The 22,930-nt window shown below is 42.3% G+C and overlaps 1 protein-coding gene across 1 annotated transcript in view; it reads right to left on the reverse strand.

Moving 5' to 3' along the window:
• Positions 1 to 22,930, reverse strand: part of ntrk3a (neurotrophic tyrosine kinase, receptor, type 3a) — a 261,268-nt gene that overhangs the window by 79,718 nt on the left and 158,620 nt on the right. The window lies entirely within an intron of this gene.

Genomic DNA, 22,930 nt, shown 5'->3' on the forward strand with positions numbered 1-22,930 from the left:
AACAGGGAGTACAGGAGGGGGCTGAGCATGCACCATTGTGGGGCCCCAGTGTTGAGGATCAGCGAAGTGGAGATGTTGTTTCCTACCTTCACCACCTGGGGGCGGCCTGTCAGGAAGTCCAGGACCCAATTGCACAGGGCGGGGTTCAGACCCAGGGCCTTGAGCTTAATGATGAGCTTGGAGGGTACTATGGTGTTGAATGCTGAGCTATAGTCAATGAACAGCATTCTTTCATAGGTATTCCTCTTGACCAGATGGGATAGGGCAGAGTGCAGTGTGATGGTGATTGCATCGTCTGTGGACCAATTGGGGCGGTAAGAAAATTGAAGTGGGTCTAGGGTGTCAGGTAGGGTCCCAGCAGACTGGGATAGGGAGAGATTGAATATGTCCGTAAACACAACAGCCAGCTGGTCTGCGCATGCTCTGAGGACACGGCTAGGGATGCCGTCTGGGCTGGCAGCCTTGCGAGGGTTAACATGTTTAAATGTCTTACTTACGTCGACCTCGGAGAAGGAGAGCCTACAGTCCTTGGTAGCTGGCCGCATCGGWGGCACTGTGTAATCCTCAAAGCGGGCAAAGAACGTGTTTATCTTGTCTGGAAGCAAGGCGTTGGTGTCCGCGACATAGCTGGTTTTCAATGACAATGAGAAAGTGTTTATAAAATAATTCCCTCGGCATTCCTATGGTCGGCATTTGTCTAGGCTACTTCGAAACAAGGTAAGACATTCCTCATAAAATGACACAAAGAACATCCAGGTTTTAAACAATTAAGTTTATGGTTAAATAGTTTCAAAATGCTGACTGCCTCCGCTCAGATGGCAAGGTGGGTGATGTTGCAGTGCGCAACAGGCACTGGCCTTTCTCTCCTATCGGAACGAACAGTGCCTCGAGTATATAGACAGAATCAAGCCTTTAGGCATTAATATAAATTATCCTACATTATATTTGTCAAACATGACTGGCGTTTAGCATTAACAGTATATGTAATTAAAAGTCTCATTCAAGCTGGGTTACATTTTCTGGCGGCTTCCTCATGTCAGCATTGGTGTGGACATTTTTATTTTTATTTTTTTAATTTAACCTTTATTTAACTAGGCAAGTCAGTTAAGAACAAACTGTTATTTACAATGACGGCTTGCCAAAAGGAAAACGCGGGCTGGAAAAATAAATAAATAATAAAAATAAAAATTATAGGACAAAACACACATCACAACAAGAGAGGCACCACAACACTAGATAAAGAGAGACCTAAGACAACAATATAGCATGGCAGCTATACATGACAACACAGCATGGTAGCAACACAATATGACAACAACATGGTAGCAACACACCATGGCAGCAGCATAACATGGTAGCAGCATAAAACATGGTACAAACATTATTGGGCACAGACAACAGCACAAAGCACAAAGGGCAAAGGGCAAGAAGGTAGGGACAACAATACATCACACGAAGCAGTTTGAGTGTTTTGTGCAGTTCGTTCCAGTCGCTAGCTGCAGCAAACTGAAAAGAGGAGCGACCCAGGGATGTGTGTGTTTTGGGGACCTTTAAACAGAATGTGACTGGCAGAACGGGTGTTGTTAAGGATGAGGGCTGCAGTAGGTATCTCAGATAGGGAGGAGTGAGGCCTAAGAGGGTTTTATAAATACGCATCAACCAGTGGGTCTTGCGATGGATATAACAGAGATGACCAGTTTACAGAGTATAGAGTGCAGTGATGGATGTCCTATAAGGAGCATTGGTGGCAAATCTGATGGCCGAATGGTAAAGAACATTTAGCCGCTCTAGAGCACCCTTATCTGTCGATCTATAAATTATGTCTCCGTAATCTAGCATGGGTAGGATGGTCATCTGAATCAGGGTTAGTTTGGCAGCTGGGGTGAAAGAGGAGCGATTACGATAAAGGAAACCAAATCTAGATTTAACCTTAGCCTGCCGCTTTGATATGTGCTGAGAGAAGGAAAGTGCACCGTCTAGCCATACTCCCAAGCAATTGTATGAGGTGACTACCTCAAGCTCTAAACCCTCAGAGGTAGTAATCACACCAGTGGGGAGAGGGGCATTCTTCTTACCAAACCACATGACCTTTGTTTCGAAGGTGTACAGAACAAGGTTAAGGGCAGAGAAAGCTTGCTGGACAAACATGGCTGTAACCATGTAGGCTAATTATTTATATACATTTAGATACACTTATGTTTTTCTTAACAAAATATCTAGTGTTCTTTAGTTTTCAAATCGATTTATTTGGCTATTTTGGTTAATGGCCAACGGTGCCCTGGTAGATGGCCTTGGTGCTCTAGCAGATCGGGCCCCTCCTGAAGGCCAAATGGCCCTGCCCCTAAAATCACGAAATTCCAAGCCTAGTAAAGCATATTATTATGAAAATGCATATAAAAGGTTGTAGGCCTACATTCAGGTGTACAAATCCATGTATTATTATTATTGTTATTAAACCTTTATTTAACCAGGAAGGGCTCATTGAGATTTAAAATCTCTTTTTCAAGAGCGTCCTGGCCAAGATAGGCAGCACCAAGTCATTACAAAAATTACAGACAAACAACATGAAAAACTACAAGTAATCTAGTAAAAACCATAGAATTCACAAGAGTTTAACAAAATCAAAAACAGCAAATTAAAAACATTGACCGGTCAGGGAATCAGTCTCAAGATCATTCATCAGTGATTTAAAAATAACAATCGGGACAAGTTCTTCCAGTTTAAAAGTATTTTGTAAGGCGTTCCAAGACGATGGCGCAGAGTACATAAAAGCCCTTTTACCAAATTCAGTTTGGACATTTGGAACAGTTAGCAGGATAAAGTCCAGCGAACGAAGAGAGTACCCACCACATTTCTGAACAATAAAATGCCCAAATAAAAAGGAAGTAAACCCAAAATGGCTTTGTAAATAAAAGTATACCAGTGACTGAGCCTACGAGTGACTAGAGAAGGCCAGCCAACCCTGGTATACAAAGTGCAGTGGTGCGTAAGTGTTTTGCAGTTTAAAATAAATCTCAAAGTGCCATGGTAAAGGGTGTCAATTGATCTCAAACATTTAGCGGAAGCATTCCTATATAAAATATCCCCATAGTCTAGTAAAGGCATAAATGTAGCTGATACTAGCCTGCTTCTGGCTTCAAAAGAAAAACAGGCCTTATTCCTAAAATAAAATCCCAATTTCAGCTTAAATTTTTTTGTAAGTTGTTGAATATGCAATTTAAAAGAGAGGCTGTCATCAATTAAAATTCCAAGATATTTATATGAGGTTACAGTCTCAATCTCAATGCCCTGACAGGTAATAATAGATGAAAAGTTCAGAGGTCTATTTCTTGCTTTAGAAAACACCTTTAGTTCAGTTTTGTCAATATTGAGGATAAACTTCAATTGACACAAGGTATGTTGAACAGTATAAAAAGCATTTTGCAAGTTCTGGAAAGCTATAGCCTATGCAATATGATTATTAGGCCATAGCAGTTTGTTTGTCTCCAAGGCTAGGTAGCTCCTTTTTAAATTCATTCTTGCTCTTCAATTTCAAGCTGTCCCTTCTCAATACACTAAAAGATCTGAAAATCTGGTCGGAGGCTCCATATGGAGGGTGTGACGCAATTGCGGAGCCTCCTGAGGCATACAGAGACCGAATTAAGTTCCGTACAGCATCGCTGTGTGCCTCCCAAATTTTGTAACAATGTGGAGGGCTCCGTATAGCTCTGCGTTGACATGATTGGTTGACGGTAGTTGGGGGCGGGAGGTCCAGTATAAACAAACTCACTTCCTTGACAACTTTCTTCACAATAGCTCTGCTCAACAGCTCTGCGCTGCTCCGCGAAGAGCAATCAGTATGAATGCCCTGACTTCTGCAGAGCCCATATCACCGTAAATGCTGCAAAGCCAATACAGCCGTCCGTCGAATTGACCATGCAGCGCCTTTAACACAATAAATGTCATTCTACATTTTAAAAGGGGGGAAAAAACGAATGTGAGATTCAAACCATTGCCACAATCTGCAACAATTACATGGAGCTAGGCACTCTCCACAGAGAGCAATTTGACCAGTCAGTCAATTGGTTGATGCTTATACTGAAACTTTTTCTAATGTTCCCAAATATGGCCGCACAATGTTCCAAAAAAGACCCAGTTAGCAACCAGAGCCCCAACAGCAGAGAGGACTGCTTCAATGATGGTGCACAGAGCATTTCGCATAGGGCCTCTGTGTGAAGGCTGGACACAATCACACCTACAGATAAACAGCATCTCTCACCTTTCTTTTGCAGTATGTCACCTGTTTCATGCCAGAACATGATAAAAACCTAGTTAACCCTTTCACATCATGTTTCATGTGGTTTTCAAGAGACTTGCCTAGCCATGCAGTAGCAACAGCTTTAAATGAACACCACTCTCTGCATTACAGACATCTATCTGTATGGTATGTCTAGGGGGACTCACTTCAGAATAAAGACGATCAGACAGTTAGACTCTCTGAAATCACTTCATCTATGACGATGGAACTATACTTTGGGAAGCAGTGGATCAATTTCTCACACAGCTCATCCCTAAATTAAAATAAGGTCTAGACAGATGGGCGTATCTACAGTATATTCAAGACATGACCTAAGTCTTATGGTGCATAATGTTTTAATAACATTTAATAAATACCACTAGCAGCTATGTCCTGGATCTAACTGCCATCTGCTGCTGAACTAGAGCTGGTTGGGCCAGCACACTGCATTAGACAGGCTTATAGCGCTCATTCTTGGTACGTACGAGCCATCTGCTGCCAGTCTTGTTTAAAAAGCTGTGACGAAGATTGAGGACATTTTCAACTGAGGAAAAGGATTGTATTCAAATTATTTTCAAATACGTTCCTCATGGGGATTTGCCCACTGTTTGTGGCGTTTTCCTCTCACAAAGCACAAATGTTTGTCACAAATTAAACATATGTGTTCTCAAAATGTCAATCACAGCATTTAAATAGGATGCTACAAGAATATTAGCGATTCTCTAAGAACTGTTTAGGAATTTGCTGTATGTATCCCTATGGAATCAAACAGACGTTCATACACTCTAAATTGATACATGTCATAGAAATCAATGAATGAGACTGAGGGACAGATCTAATAAAAAGCTACAGTTATTGTGTAATAAGAAATTACACAAGTCAGGAGATGTGAGCAACTGTGTCTCTCTTTTCTGGCCTTTTCAATCAACACCTTCTTTCCCAGATGTATTTCAACATCACACTTTGTCACTCAGCTGGAAACATAACCATGACATAACCAAGCTGAAAAGCCAAATGGTACAAAAGCTGATTTTGCTGTACTTGTCATGTCTTGGGGTCTTAGGCCTAGCTACATGGTCTGGAACCTGATTTTATGTGTGCATAAATGTGAGAAATCAGCATATTGGGACTATGTGGTATGTACATGGGCCCAGGACACAGCAAACTTTCCGAGTTCAGGGCCAGCTCTGTCTTGACCTCTTGGTCGGCCAGTCCATTTGTTCACGGTGACAAAATAAATATGTTTTAAAAAAATTACAAAAAGGGATGCCCAACTAAAGAGGTTAACTAACAGAAAGAAACAAAAAAGGCCTGCTGAGAGGCTTCTGGCCTCTCTCACCTGGACTGACAATCATTTTGATTGCTTTCACCTGAGGAATTATCAAGGCTTCCTGGCAGAATACAGGCTGACCCGGTACGTGCTGCCACCTGGGGATGGAGTGTGGAAGTGTATCATGGTAGTGTGTTTGTCTATGTCCTAACACTAACCTTCCCCCACATAACAAACTGAGAGTTTGTCATGGGGGGCATCTACAGTACACTGCCACAAGTCCACTGGCTTGGTCCTTGTGTGCCTCTAAGATGCATTCCACAGCAATTTGAGTGCAAAAGTAAAACATTTACCCACACTGTCTACACTTCTCATAGTAACATCTAAATTATTTGCACAAAACACTAGGGCACCTGGGTAAGAGGAGGTGCCCCTTTCTCCAGCCTTATCTTCCTGATTTTCATCTACAATGTTTCCCCCCCAAATGGAGATAGGAACACAACTACCACACAAAGAAAAATCTGCTGGATGAATTATATAACAGCAGGATCAATAGCCCATCACAAGGACTTTATCTCGGCTGAGGTCTCTGAGTTCAGCGGATGGGAGGTGTAAAGGTGGCTAGCAGGAACTATTTGCTCCTCTGTAAGGGGGAGTGAGAAAAGAGGTGAGAGGTGAGAGGAGGGGCAGAGAAAGGAGAGAGTAGGCTGTGAAGAGAGTATCAGGCTCAGGGTAAAGGGAGTAATTGATTTTTACATGTTAACGGTGCAAATTCCAGTGATTAAACACAGGGCCATTTCACACTCAGCAAAACGTGCTATGTTCCTCTTAGAGGAGTTCAGGCCATCGACACTGCAACCACTACTGAGCCCACACTGGAACTGACGACAGATATGTTACTGTCTCTTACCACACAGTATGGTAAAAACATGTGCTTATTATGATGATAATAACACACAGGGTCAGCGTAAAATGGCTTTCTAATCAAATAAATAATTTAATACAAATATAAAATTTCACATGGGCACAGTGTGGGGAGGTTGGTGAAAGAGTATACTTGAAAGAGATCAGACAAAGAGAGGAAGGCAAGTGAGGGAGGTGACATCTCACTCAGTCTTTCCATTCTGGGCCACTTCTGTCATGTGAAAGTGTTTCATTTGGGTACGCTGATGCGTCATAGGGGTTGGACAAGACAATGTACTCAGGCCTTCAGAAACGAAGAGCTTTCAAGAGGAGATTGGATGATAAATGTATTCACACAGTGATTTGAGAGACACATTCTGTCAACGTTGTTAACAACAATTAGATGTTCCGGCGGATTATCTCTGCATCTTACCTTCAGTTCATGACATTTGCGTCAATGATTGAAATATGAAACCTTTCTGAAGACGGCGAGTAACAATCGTACAGAAATATGTTTTCACCACTGCTAGGCTACAGCTCAAGGTAACACACCTTCATCTTCAATAACCGCGTCGTAATATTGAAATCAACGTGCAACATTTGAAACCTTGAATGTATTGCTTGATATTGGAAGCTCATTTTCGAACCATCAGCACAGTTTCGAACCATAAGCATAAGTCTCCTCTGAGTTGAGTCTAATCAACAGCTGCTGGTGTTGCTGTCTGTTGTTGTGTTGAATAACTACTAACAGTTATTTTACACTACCCGAGATCAAAGCAGAGTGAAATGGAAACGTTTTCTCTCCAAACGAGTGTTTGATGCAGATACAGTGTACTGCATTCTCTTCTATCTGTTCTGACTAAAGAGGTGAGGGCACAGCCTGACTGTAAGACTGACAGGGGCTGCACATGCACTTAGTTTGATCCCATGAGGCAGTGAAACAATTCAGTTGATTCAGAATTTCAAAGCACAAACATTCTGTATTAGGGCAAACAGGCATTGTATGTAAGTACAACGCTCACTACCATGAAAGGAATAGCCAAAACTGCCATTACTCTTATGTAAGTACTAACGTACAGTATTTATTTGTCTGGTTGTTTGTTCAATAGAATAACATAAAATAACCCTACAAAGGGTAAACTTGGGAAATAGTAGAACATGGCATGCATAATCTATAGAGGCTTCCTTGCCTAGTTGCTAAAATGTATACTATAACAGCAGACCTTAGTGAAACAGAAAGCAAATACAGCTGGAGCAGGGCTCTCCAACAGTCCTGTAGGGTTTCACTCCAACCCCAATCAAGTGCACCTGATTCTAATAATTAGCTGGTTGATAAGCTGAATCTGGTTAGTTACAACTACGGTCACAGCGAAAACCTACAGGATGGTAGCTCTCCAGGAACAGGGTTGGAGTGAAAACCTACAGGATGGTAGCTCTCCAAGAACAGGGTTGGAGTGAAAACCTACAGGAGGGTAGCTCTCCAGGAACAGGGTTGGAGTGAAAACCTACAGGAGGGTAGCTCTCCAGGAAACAGGGTTTGGAGTGAAAACCACAGGGGGGGAAACGGTTTAAACCTCTCCAGGAACAGGGTTGGAGTGAAAACCTACAGGACGGTAGCTCTCCAGGAACAAGGTTGGAGTGAAAACCTACGGACGGTAGCTCTCCAGGAACAGGTTGGAGTGAAACTACAGGTATGTAGCTCTCCAGGAACAGGGTTGGAGTGAAAACCTACAGGATGGTAGCTCTCCAGGAACAGGGTTGGAGTGAAAACCTACAGGACGGTAGCTCTCCAGGAACAGGGTTGGAGTGAAAACCTACAGGATGGTAGCTCTCCAGGAACAGGGTTGGAGAGCCCTGATCTAGTGTATCAACATGAGGTAAGGCTGGATTGAGACAATGTTTGCTTGCTAGTTATTTTCTACAGCTCTGCTACTATGGCTTTTGCAGAGCTCTAATGAAAGTCTGTGTAGTAGCGTGTAGCTGCTGAGGCCTGTCTGTGCTTCGTTACTCAGACAGAACCTCACCTGCTGCTACTTCCACCTGTCACTGCCTGGTGAGCAGAGGGGGAGGGGGAGGGGGAGAGGGAGAGAACGAGAGGCACAAGCCCCCTCACTGCTCCCGAAGGCACCAGCCTCAGCGCTAATTACAACCCAACACTCCTCCCCATGCTCCTGCTCTCTCCCGGCTCTCCCTCTCCGCCTGTTGGTCTGCCACTGTATCCTCGTTGTTTATCCAGATGAGCACTGCTGCGCTGCAACAACACGTGTCGGTGTCACCACAGGGCCCTTTCCTTACCGAAAACGAGCTTCGCTGGGCTGTGTCTGTCTCCTCCCTATTTCTGTGGCTGTGAGGTTCATTTCAATGAGCCACCATTTGATATCTGCTTCTCTGCTCTACTCTGCTCTCCCCTGCTCAAAGCAACACTGATCAGAGAGAAGCCAATTCCAGGCACATAGCCAAACAACTAATGGTAATGCAGTAAATCATCTTCCTAGCCGTGTGAACAACATAAGGGAAGGCATAATATTATATATTCTGATGTTACAGAGGCGGACCAATAATGCGTTTCGCTCACAAAAACACCCTGGCTGTACCCACGTTTCACTGCCAATGGGACAGGGGTGTTACAGACGGTGTCAAGGTGAGACACACACTCTCCTATCGCCGTGTGAATATGACACACTGTTTTCCCAGAAAAGGACAATGAAGTGTTATTTTGCCCATGAATGCCCCTTTGGCCTGGTTCCACTCACCAACTGGCACATGACAGGAGGGAGAATGGAAAGGATCCTCTTGTGAGAAAAGAGCAGGTGATAGGAGAGGACATGTCCTTATCCTTCCTTCCTCATCATTGGGGACCAGACATAACTCCTCTTCTTGCCCCAGCAGCTTATTTGCATCTCAGACTAATTGCCACTATTCGTTCATCAAGGTTCCTTGAGTTTGTAAATTGCAGGCACAATTGGAAGCAATTGTCAAGCTCAATGATATGAAATTGTCAGAGTCTGTCCTCAGTGGAGCAGGAAAGTAAGGATGAAATTGAGAGAAGGATTAGAAAATTAGACAAGAAGACAATTCCCTGACATTTTGAACGGTGTTTCACATTTTCCTAAAACTGTCTTGATTAATCTAATTACTGAATATTTCCTATAATAAGATTGTTTGTAATTGGTAGTCTGATTGTATGATAATCTGATTGATATGCACATCTGTATGACTGATTGAGGTTTATATCTTATTATAAACTGGGTGGTTTGAGCCCTGAATACTGATTGGCTGACAGTCGTGGTATATCACACCATATACCACAGGTATGACAAAACATTTATTTTTACTGCTCTAATTACRTTGGTATACAGTTTATAATAGCAACAAGGCAACTCGGGGGTTTGTGGTACATGGCCAATATACCACGGCTAAGGGCTGTATCCAGGCGTTCCTAAGAACAGCCCTTAGCCATGGTATATTGGCCATATACCACACCCCCTCAGGCCTTATTGCTTAATTCTTTAGTTCTTGTGCCAAGATGATCCAGAGAAATGCATGTATGAAGAGGATGATGGGAATGGACATTTCCCCTCTGATGCAAGGGCAAAAGTAACAGTGGCCACTGCACACCAAATCACACCACCGACACCACTCACACATCTTATACACCATACAGTACACCAGCAAGACATGACAGGAGGGATAAAGGAAAGGATGTCTTTGTGAGAAGAGATGGAGTAAGGAGAGAAGTAGTGCCCTAAGCCTTTCTTCTAAGAAGGAAACCGTAAACCATAGAGCAGCAAACAGCCATGGTCCTATTTTCAAAACCTACAAATGATGAAAGCAATTTGCTATCTCCATCTTATGATTTAGATTCCGGACTTAAATTCATTTCAAAGTGGGCATATCCATCTCGGATGTGCTTCCCCTAGACCAGAGATCATCAACTAGATCCAGCCGCGGCAGATTTTTTTCTTGAGTGGATGGTCAGGGGGCCGGTACATAATTACAAATAATTTGTAGACTACAAATTGACTGCAAGAAGCCCAAACAGATATCATATTTGACTAAGACATAATAATAATTTCAAACCTTGCTTACATTTGTATACGATCAAAAATGAAATTAAATGTTAATGGCCGCGTACATATATTTAGCAGATGTTGTCTCAGGTGTGACAAAATGCTTATGATTCTAACTAACTGTTTATAAATAAAAAATAAAGGAAATTAGAAATATTAGAGCGAGCAATGTCAGAGCCCGGACTATAAATATACAGTTGAAGTCGGAAGTTTACATACACCTTAGCCAAACACATTTAAACTCAGTTTTTCACAATTCCTGACATTTAATCCTAGTAAATATTCCCTGTTTTAGGTCAGTTAGGATCACCACTTTATTTTAAGAATGTGAAATGTCAGAATAATAGTAGAGAGAAAAATGAATCGTATTTCAGCTTTTATTTATTGTATCCAGATTCCCAGTGGGTTCAGAAGTTTGCATACACTAATTAGTATTATGTAGCATTGCCTTTAAATTCGTTTAAACTTGGTCAAGACGTTTCGGGTAGCCTTCCACAAGGCTTCCTCAACAATAAGTTGGTGTGAATTTTGCCCCATTCTCCTGACAGAGCTTGGTGTAACTGAGTCAGTTTGTAGCCTCCTTGCCTCGCCACTGCTTTTTCAGTTTCCACCCACAGCATTTCCTATGGATTGAGGTCAGGGCTTTGTGATGGCCTCGGATACAGCTTGACTTTTGTCCTTAAAGCATTTTGGCCCACAACTTTGGAAGTATGCTAGGTGGTCATTGTCCATTTGGAGACCCCTGTTTGCGAGTCAATGGCTTCAACTTCCTGACGATGTCTTTGATAGATGTATGCTTTCAAATATCCACAAAATAATTTTCCTACCTCATGATGGCGTCTATTTGTGTAAAGTGCACCAGTCCCTCCTTGCTCGCAAAGCACCGCACACACGACGATTCTGCACCACACCGTGCTTCACGGTTCTTGGGACTGGTGGTTACTTCGGCTTCGCAAGCCATCCCCCTTTTTCTCCCAATAAAAAGATGGTGATATGGCAAAACAGTTATATTTTTGTTCTCACAAGACCCAAAGGACATTTCTCCAAAAAGTCGATCTTTATCCCATGGCAGTTGCAGGAGACTGTAGGATCCTGGCTTTTTCAATTGGCGGTTTTTGGGAGCAGTGGCTTCTTCTTGCTGAGGCGTCATTTCAGGTTATGGTCAATAGCGATCGTTTTACTGTGGATGATAGATACTTTTGTACCTTTTTTCCTCCAGCCATCTCACAAGCTCCTTTTGCTTTGTTCTGGATTGATTTGCACTTTCGCAACAAAGTGAGTTAATACTCTAGGAGATCAGAACGCGTCTCATGTCCAGCGGATGCGGGTACATGGTCCCATTGGTATTAATACTTGCGTACTAGTTTTACTGACAGTATGAACGTGGTGACCTTCAGGCGTTTTGGAAATTGCTCCAAAGGAGATGAACCAGAACTCTTGTGGAGGTCTACATATTGTGCTCTGAGGTCTTGGCTGATTTCTTTTGATTTTCCCATGATGTTAAGCAAAGAGGCACTGAGTTTGAAGGTAGGCCTTGAAATACATCAACAGCTACACCTCCAATTGACTCAAATTATGTCAATTATCAGAAGCTTCGAAAGCCATGACATAATTTTCTGAAATTTTCCAATTAAAGGCACATTCAACTTAGTGTATGTAAACTTCTGACCCACTGGAAATGTGATACAGTGAATTATAAGTGAAATAATCTGTCTGTTAACAATTGTTTGAAAAATTACTTGTGTCATGCACAAAGTAGATGTCCTAACCGACTTGCCAAAACTATAGTTTGTTAAAAAGAAATTTGTGGAGTGGTTGAAAAACTAGTTTTAATGACTCCAGTACGTAAACTTCCGACTTCAACTGCATATGTATATGATGGTGTGTATAGACATGGACAGTATGTAACGGGTTTCGTCCTCTTCGTCTGACGAGGAGTAGTAGGAAGGATCGGAGGACCAATGCGCAGCGTGGTAAGTGTCCATAATGATATATTTAATAAATCAAAACGAACACTGAACGAAAATAACAAAAGTACAAACAACCCGAAACAGTCCCGTATGGTGAAACCACTAACACAGGATACAGAAAATAACCACCCACAAAACCCAAAGGAAAACAGGCTACCTAAATATAGCTCCCAATCAGAGACAACGACTGACACCTGCCTCTGATTGGGAATCATACTAGGCCAAACACAGAAATAGACAACCTAGACATACAACATAGAATGCCCACCCATATCACACCCTGACCAAACAAAACATAGAAACATACAAAGCAATCTATGGTCAGGGYGTGACACAGTATATGAATAGAAAAGGTGTGTACAGCAGTAGTTATATAGGATGAGCCTTGACTAGACTACAGTATATACATATGAAGTGGGTAAAACAGTATGTAAACATTATTAAAGTGACCTGTGTTCCATTATTAAAACGTGACCAGTGTTCAATGACTATGTACATAGGGCAGTAGTCTCTAAGGTGCAGGGTTGAGTACGGGTGGTAGCCGGCTAGTAACAGTGACTAATGTCCAGGGCAGTGTACTGGGAGGAGGCTGGCTAGTGGTGATTATTTAACAGTCTGATGGCCTGGAGATAGAAGCTGTTATTCACTCTCTGTCCCAGCTTTGATGCACCTGTACTGTCTCTGTACTGTCTCTTTGATGCACCTGTACCTGTACCTTCTAGATGGTAGCGGACTGAACAGACCATTTCTCGGGGGGCCAAGACACATTTTTTCAGCCTCCTGAGGTTGAAGAGGCACTGTTGCATACATAAGATGCATCTCTATTATACATGGGAATACTTTGGAACAGATTTCCAAAATTAAAATCACTTGGAGCTGATTTGCTGGTGTTCTCCAACAATAAAAAATACAAAAAAATAACCGTTGGGGAACCCTGTACATCACTGATACAGTAGACCACTCCAATCTCCCTCCTCAGCACTAGGCTCCCTTTGCCTCAACCATAATGCAGACAATCAGACTGTCAGAAAGCCAGCGAGAATCCATCCTAACGCCACAAACCATTTCAGTTAAATCTAGACCCTACATGAGCCTGAGTGAGCCGCTACTGTTATGAACTGTATGTAACTTCTTCACGGTGCATGTTGGTAGAAACTAGGCCCAGTTCTCTGCTGCTTCTCTGTGAAAGGTGTCTCCAAGGAGTTTGAAGAATGCTTCTCTCTCTGTCAAGCGTAACTCACGCAAATGGCTGTACATTTCTTTTATAGAGAATGTGATTGCCTGAATGATGTGATTGTTTTGTCTGTCTGCTAGTCTGGTGCATGAGAGAATTAAGACAGGAATTAGACAAGATTTCCTCTGTAAATAGGTAAACAAGTCGGAGTTGAAGAGGGGAATAATTTCCCCCTACAAATGTTGGGTGACAGTGGGAGGTAGGCATACCTTTGATGGTTAACTACTGGCATCCAGGCCATGAAATGTTTGATTTTCAGAGATTTCTGTCAGTTTGTCTGTCTGTTTTTGTTTCTGCAATGCTCTGATTGAAAGATGTGTGTGTGTGTGTGCGTGACTGATAAAAGGGTATGTGTGAAACGGACATGCCTCACCGCTCCAGATGACAACTGACCTTCAGCTCAAACCTCTTACAAACCAATCTATTTATCTTCTTCAGTTACAATTGTACCTGTCACTACTGAGAATGACAAATGTCATGTTTTGACTTCATAGAAGAGGGGCTCAATATGTGTCACACAGGAATATGTGCTGTGACTCATCAAAAAACAAAGGGGGGGAATTGATGATAATTCGATGTGAGTGAGGTAAAACAGCCAATGGGATCTACACATATCCACGGGGCTCTGACATTGCAATTCAAGAGAGAAAAGGGCTCGAGTCTATAGACCTACAGCTTCACCGTAGAAGGGGTCATCTGAATAATGAGATCCTATAGAAAATCATCTGATGGATGAGTTACAGCCTGCAGTAGCCTAGTGGTTAGAGCGTTGGACTAGTAACTGAAAAGTTGCAAGATCGAATCCCTGAGCTGACAAGGTAAAAATCTGTTGTTCTGCCCCTGAACAAAGCAGTATATGGTATATGGCCAATAGGGCTGTTCATGAGCACGACGCAACACGGAGTGCCTGGATACAGCTCTTAGCCATGGTATATTGGCCATATACCACAAACCCCTGTGGTTTATTGCTATTATAAACTGGTTACCAATGTAATTACAGCAGTAAAATAAATGCTTTGTCATACCTGTGGTATACGGTCTGATAAACTGTGGCTGTCAGCCAATCATCATTCAGGGCTTGAATCACCCAGTTTATAATACTGTGTATCTTTAATATGGGTGACCACATCAGGGTTGTTATAGGCAAACAAGCTGCACTTCACAGGTGACTGCCAGACTATTAAATGTTTATTGTCATGACTCTTCCTACGCTGTAGTAACACATGCCCTCTTAATTGGATACTGTTTATAATTTTGTTTGCGTCTGTGTCTGCATATGTGAGTGAATGTGCATGTTTGTACAGTGTATTCGGAAAGTATTCAGACCCTTTGATTGTTCTCACTTTTTATTACGTTAGAACCTTATTCTAAAATGGATCCCTCAATCTACACACAATACCACATAATGACAAAACAAAAACAGGTTTTTAGAAATGTATTACAAATATAAATACTGAAATACACATTTACATAAGTATTCAGACTCTTTACTCTGCACTTTTTTGAAGCACCATTGGCAGTGATTATAGCCTCGAGTCTTCATGGGTATGATGCTACAAGCTTGGCACAGCTRTATTTGGGGAGTTTCTCCCATTCTTCCCTGCAGGTCCTCTCAAGCTCTGTCAGGTTGGATGGGGAGCGTCACTGAACAGCTATTTTCAGCTCTCCAGAGATGTTCAAGTCTGGGCTCTGGCTTGGCCACTCAAGGACATTCAGAGACTTGTCCCGAAGCCACTCTTGCATTGTCTTGGCTGTGTGCTTAGGGTTGTTGTCCTGTTGGAAGGTGAACCTTCGCCCCGGTCGTGGTCCTGAGGGCTCTGGACCAGGTTTTCATCAAGGATCTCTCTGTACTTTGCTCCGTTCATCTTTCCCTCGACTGACTATTCTCCCAGTACCTGCCGCTGAAAAACATCCACACAGCATGATGCTGCCTCCACCATACTTCACCGTAGGGATGGTGCCTGGTTACCTCCAGACACTCTTTGGCATTCAGGCCAAAGAGTTCAATCTTGGTTTCATCAGACCAGAGAATCTTGTTTTGATGGTCTGAGAGTCCGTTAGGTGCCTTTTGGCAAACTCCAAGCGAGCTGTCATGTGCCTTTTACTGAGGAGTGGCTTTTGTCTGGCCCCTCTACCATAAAGGCCTGATTGGTTGAGTGCTGCAGAGATGGTTGTCCTTCTGGAAGGTTCTCTCATCTCCACATAGGGACTCTGGAACTCTGGAGCTCTGTCAGTGACCATCGGGTTCACCCCCGAATGCCGGGTGGCCAGCTCTAGGAAGAGTATTGGTGGTTCCAAACTTCTTCAAGAATGATGGAGGCCACTGTGTTCTTAGGGAAATTCAATGCTGCAAAAATGTTTTGGTACCCTTCCCCAGATCTGTGCCTCGACACAATCCTGTCTCGGAGCTCTACGGACAATTCCTTTCCTCATGGCTTGGTTTTTGCTCTGACATGCACTGTCAGTTGTGGAACCTTATATAGACAGGTGTTTGCCTTTCCAAATCATGTCCAATCAATTGAATTTTCCACAGGTGGACTCCAATCAAGTTGAAGAAACATCTCAAGGTTGATCAATGGAAACATGATGCACCTGAGCTCAATTTCTAGTCTCATAGCAAAGGGTCTGAATACTTATGTCAATAAGGTATTTCAGTTTTTTATTCTTTATAAATTTGCAACAATTTCTAAAAACCTGTTTTCGCTTTGTCATTATGGGATGTTGTGTGTAGATTGATGAGGAAAATGTTTATTCAATACATTTTAGAATAATTCTCTAAAGCAACAAAATGTGGAAAAAGTGAAGGGGTCTGAATACTTTCCGAATGCACTGTACGTTCTGTGTGTTTATGCCTGACTGTGCAGTCGTCTAAATGAGGCTCGTGCGCCTGTAGGTAGATGCCAGCAAGCCCTTTAGAGAGTGTATGTTCTACCTTCATCCTCCATCCATGCTCCAGTTTAGATCAGCAGCACCTCCGGCCTTCCTCTCTGTGTACTCTGGGCCTTCCTGTCTGGGTCTGATTGGGAGTTGGGGAGTGGATCCCACCAGCCAGAGGGGGGGGAGGGGGGTCTGCAGTCTGGCTGCCTGCGTAAGGTGGCTGACAGAAGGCTGGCTTGTTTGTTTTGCTCTCCTCAGCACTAGCTGCTCCCCTGGGCGAGGTGGAAGCCGAGAGGAGAGCTTTACTTCCCCGGCGACTTAATAGGAACAAATACAAACAAACAACTAAAGTGGTGCCGTTGTGGAGCGCCGCTACTGACAGCAGAACACGAGCCCCCACGTTATTGACAGGAGACTTACTGCGTGGAGAGAGAGAGGAGGATGAGAGTGATGCTGTCTCTGTCTGTTATGTCACTCTAAATCACTGTGTACACACACACAATATATTTATTTAGAACTTTCTTGGGGAAATTATGTTTAGCAATTTAGCGTTTGTCTCTCGATCTTCTTTATGTGAAGAACATGATGAACAATGGACTAAAGCAGTGTTCCAACACATCACTTATGCAAGCTGTCATTGGCAGAATACAGGATATGTGGAACAAACAGCTTCCACTAGATTTGTCATTACCACTGTGTTCCATTTATGAAAATGGTGCTTTGGAATGACTCAAGATATTTTCTTGAAAGTTACACAAACTTTATCTACAAGTGTAACGATTCCACATATTCACAGAAAAAGGCCTTAGTTATATTCCAATGGGAGGCGTGGTGGGTAGATTGACGATTAGATGTTCTGTAATGACAGAACATCTCCAATGGTTGTTCCATAATGTCAGATAACAGACCATACACAGACCATCCGTTCAGCGTTAATAGGAAAACCATTGAAAGCCCAGTCAAATAACTGTTAGGTTGGAACAAAATGAGTCTATTTCTCAATGCCTAGCAGTGCCTACCAGTATCCAGTGATAAGGATGGACCCTCAATGTTAACTATGGTCGTGAGGAAGTGGCTATTTAAACACACTTCAGATCCAGGTTGTGTCCATTACCACCATTACTGGGACATCCACCGCGGCCCACTCCATCCATACCTCTTCTCTCCATCCTGCTCTGTCTGCACTGCCTCCATCCTCAAACACCATCCGGATAAATAATTAAGACAAGCGCGTTGTGATTACACAACAATTACTCTCGACTCCTTAAAAATGAAAAGGCCCCTCATGAAACATTGAGAGGCTTTTCCTCTCATTAATGCTTAGCCCCGGGGAGGGAGGGAGCTAGCTCTTTTGGCTCTCCAGTGGCTTTGTCCAGAGAACATAGCCACAGCCAACCAGTCAGAGTGCCAACCCACTGGGCACAAACTGGTTGAATCGACGTAATTTGGCAACGTATTGTGATTTGTGACGTGGAATCTGTGTAAAATAGCTGTAACTGTGATAGCAACAGTAAATCTATTTGTTTTAAAGTGGAGCTCTCTCAACAATCAGTTGCACGATAGCACATTGGTAAATCCCAAACATGCTCAATTGGTGACATGTCTGAGTATGCAGGCCATGGAAGAACAGGGACATTTTCAGCTTCCAGGAATTATGTACAGATCCTTGTGACATGGGGGCTGCATTATCATGCTGAAACATGAGGTGATGGCAGTGGATGAATAGCATGACAATGAGCCTCATAATCTCATCACAGTATCTTTGTGCATTCAAATTTACATAGATAAAATGCAATTGTGTTCATTGTCTGTAGCTTATGCCTGCCCATACCATAACCCCACCACCACCATGGGGCACTCTGTTCACAATGTTGACATCAGTAAACCGCTTGCCCACACGATGCCATACACGTGGTCTGTGGTTGTGAGACCGGTTGGACATACTGCCAAATTCTCTTAAACAACATTGAAGGCGGCTTTTGGTAGAGAAATTAACATGACATTTTCTGGCAACAGCTCTGGTGAACATTCCTGCAGTATGCCAATTGCACTCTACCTCAAAACTTGAGACATCTGTAGCATTGTGTTGTGTGACAAAACTGCACATTTTAGAGTGGCCTTTTATTGTCCCCAGCAGGTGCACCTGTGTAATGATCATGCTGTTTAATTATCTTATTGATATGCCACACCTGTCAGGTGGATGGATTATCTTGAGAAAGGAGAAATGCTCAGTAACAGGGATGTAAACATATTTGTGCACATCATTTGAGAGAAATACGTTTTTTGTGCGCATAGAACATTTCTGGGATCTTTTATTTCAGCTCATGAAACATGGGGACAACACTTTACATGTTGCGTTTATTTTTGTTCAGTGTAGATACAAATATAATACTTTTTTGTATGACATTTTTATTATTATATTGTATTAAGGATTTGAATGGTCAATAGACATCAATCCAGACCCATTACCTAAATGAGTTTTGTGTATCCTTACACCCATTTCCCATTGGTCACAAATGTGATCGCTAAGATATTTTCATATACCACGAGCATCATGGATTCAATGTATTCAAAATGAAGGCACATACAGTACGTAAACTTGACCTTTAAACATTTATATTTACAAAGAAAATATTTTCTTATTTCAACAATGTATTMGTTTTTTTTAAGCTGTTGAATACAGACTTCTGGTTTCAAATTCCTCTCTGAAATTACAACTTGGAATTTGAAAACATGTGGTCTTGTGGCCATTTTGAGAAATCATATGAAACTTCTCTWAATCATACTAGACATCTTAATAAGGCATCATATAAGACTTATTTGTTGATATGTACAACTTGAACTTCTCTAGAGCCTGTAAAGTGCAAAAGTGCAAAMGTTTTTTTGATGGGATTGATGGGATTAAATGGGTTAAGTCAGCGTAAATCAGTGTTGGTATCATTTTGTTAAGACACTCCAGGACCGGACTTACTCAGAGCAGATTGTGGATAAGTAAATACCTTTTTTCATCTTTATTTCTATCTGTAAAATACTAAAAGACATAAATGCATTTTTGGAAAATGTCATCTAGAATAAAACATTCACAACATATCAGCAATTCCCTCGGGGCAAGTCTTAAAAAATATATTTTGTATTGAATATTTAAAACATACAATCTACTTTCAGTGCAGCCGCTCAACATCTACAGTACATCACATTAGTTATCTAACAGACTCCCATACAGAGCGACCCACAGAAGCAACCAGCGTCGACAGATCTCCAACAAGGTCAAAAACAGGGACCAGAACCAGTGACCCATCAGCCACCAGCCCAAGATTCCAACCGCCAGGCCACCAGCCCTCCAAGACACCCCCCCCCCCCCCCCCCCCACAGTACCCCGAGAAGAGCTGCTGCACCCCCCCACGAAAAATAAAATAATTGGGATGTGGAATTTGTCTCCAATTCCACATCCCAACCTCAGCCCATCCCACCTATCTCTGCTGGCCACCCTCTTTGGATTTTTACGCACCATATATCTTTCAAATATGCTGTGATGTTTAACATGCAATTTGATTCTATCGGATAGAATCCATAGATTGCGAATTGAAGAAAAATACGTTTACTAAGAGTATTAGTAATTGATTGCCCCGGTCACTCTGGGCAAGTCTTGAGAATATACAGTGGGGAGAACAAGTATTTGATACACTGCCGATTTTGCAGGTTTTCCTACTTACAAAGCATGTAGAGGTCTGTCATTTTTATCATAGGTACACTTCAACTGTGAGAGACGGAATCTAAAACAAAAGTCCAGAAAATCACATTGTATGATTTTTAAGTAATTAATTTGCATTTTATTGCATGACATAAGTATTTGATCACCTACCAACCAGTAAGAATTCCGGCTCTCACAGACCTGTTAGTTTTTCTTTAAGAAGCCCTCCTGTTCTCCACTCATTACCTGTATTAACTGCACCTGTTTGAACTCGTTACCTGTATAAAAGACACCTGTCCACACACTCAATCAAACAGACTCCAACCTCTCCACAATGGCCAAGACCAGAGAGCTGTGTAAGGACATCAGGGATAAATTGTAGACCTGTACAAGGCTGGGATGGGCTACAGGACAATAGGCAAGCAGCTTGATGAGAAGGCAACAACTGTTGGCACAATTATTAGAAAATGGAAGAAGTTCAAGATGACGGTCAATCACCCTCGGTCTGGGGCTCCATGCAAGATCTCACCTCGTGGGGCATCAATGATCATGAGGAATGTGAGGGATCAGCCCAGAACTACACGGCAGGACCTGGTCAATGACCTGAAGAGAGCTGGGACCACAGTCTCAAAGAAAACCATTAGTAACACACTACGCCGTCATGGATTAAAATCCTGCAGCGCACGCAAGGTCCCCCTGCTCAAGCCAGCGCATGTCCAGGCCCGTCTGAAGTTTGCCAATGACCATCTGGATGATCCAGAGGAGGAATGGGAGAAGGTCATGTGGTCTGATGAGACAAAAATAGAGCTTTTTGCTCTAAACTCCACTCGCCGTGTTTGGAGGAATAGAAGGATGAGTACAACCCCAAGAACACCATCCCAACCGTGAAGCATGGAGGTGGAAACATCATTCTTTGGGGATGCTTTTCTGCAAAGGGGACAGGACGACTGCACCGTATTGAAGGGAGGATGGATGGGGCCATGTATCGCGAGATCTTGACCAACAACCTCCTTCCCTCAGTAAGAGCATTGAAGATGGGTCGTGGCTGGGTCTTCCAGCATGACAACGACCCGAAACACACAGCCAGGGCAACTAAGGAGTGGCTCCGTAAGAAGCATCTCAAGGTCCTGGAGTGGCCTAGCCAGTCTCCAGACCTGAACCCAATAGAAAATCTTTGGAGGGAGCCGAAAGTCCGTATTGCCCAGCGACAGCCCCGAAACCTGAAGGATCTGGAGAAGGTCTGTATGGAGGAGTGGGCCAAAATCCCTGCTGCAGTGTGTGCAAACCTGGTCAAGAACTACAGGAAACGTATGATCTCTGTAATTGCAAACTAAGGTTTCTGTACCAAATATTCAGTTCTGCTTTTCTGATGTATCAAATACTTATGTCATGCAATAAAATGCAAATTAATTACTTAAAAATCATACAATGTGATTTTCTGGATTTTTGTTTTAGATTCCGTCTCTCACAGTTGAAGTGTACCTATGATAAAAATTACAGACCTCTACATGCTTTGTAAGTAGGAAAACCTGCAAAATCATCAGTGTATCAAATACTTGTTCTCCCCACTGTATCTAAGGATAACCATACAACATTTGGTAAATGTAGATGCTTCTGAAGTTGAGGAAAATGAGATGGTTTGTGGGAAGTCTGACTTTCGGGAAATGGCAGTTAAAGTACACTGAATTAAGACTACCAAACGCCAAACACCTATTTAGATCCAATCACCATCTCTTCAAAGTAAGTTACTACGTACAGTCCAGTTTGTTACATTCTCTATGAAAAGTGTTTTTAAATTATGTGTAATCCAATGAACTTTGAAATTATAGATGTATTAACATTTTAAAAAGTGGTTAAAATTCCTGAATTGTTGATGACTGTGGTATGATAAACTGAAGAAAATATACATTTACATTAAGATTTTGACATTTTTATGAAGAGCTGAGAAATTCATCAGAACTGCAAAACAATGTTTTAAATCAAAGGGGAATGCTTGATGAACTTCTGTTCCGTTTTAAACTTGTGTCCCATACAAATCCTGTGTACATACTCACTGACCTGTTTAGGTCAACCAAAATAAACCGTCAAGCTACTTTACTTCATAGGAGGTATCGCAGAACAGTTCTTTTTTTGTCTGTATTATTTTAACAGTAAACTGGAAATCATCCAGTTAGACATAACAACCATCTGGTTTCAGAATTTAGATTTCTCACTCTGAGTGTGTGATCACAGATATTCACTTTTCTTTAGTATCCAGTGTTTGGATCATATCTGCATGAATTACAGTCAATATGAAAGAGATTGGATCAAGATTGAAGGTTGTTCCATTAAAACTTTCCAAAACATTTCACAGTGCACTTGGCAACACTTCCTCCACGTACAACATTTGGATGTTAGGTAATTTGGTTGTTCTTCAGGCTTAAAACCTATCCAAACCAAAAACCGTGGATAGATGGCAGCATTCGAGCAAAACTGAAAGTGTGCACCACTTAATTTAACCACAGCAAGGTGACAAGGAATATGGTGAAGTACAAACAGTCCATTTATGCACTCCGTAAGGCAATCAAACAGGCAAAACGTCAGTACATAGACAAAGTGGAGTCGCAATTCAACGGCTCCAACACAAGACGTATGTGGCA

Source organism: Salvelinus sp. IW2-2015, linkage group LG4q.1:29 (genome assembly GCF_002910315.2).
Source record: "Salvelinus sp. IW2-2015 linkage group LG4q.1:29, ASM291031v2, whole genome shotgun sequence".
NCBI lineage: Eukaryota > Metazoa > Chordata > Actinopteri > Salmoniformes > Salmonidae > Salvelinus > Salvelinus sp. IW2-2015.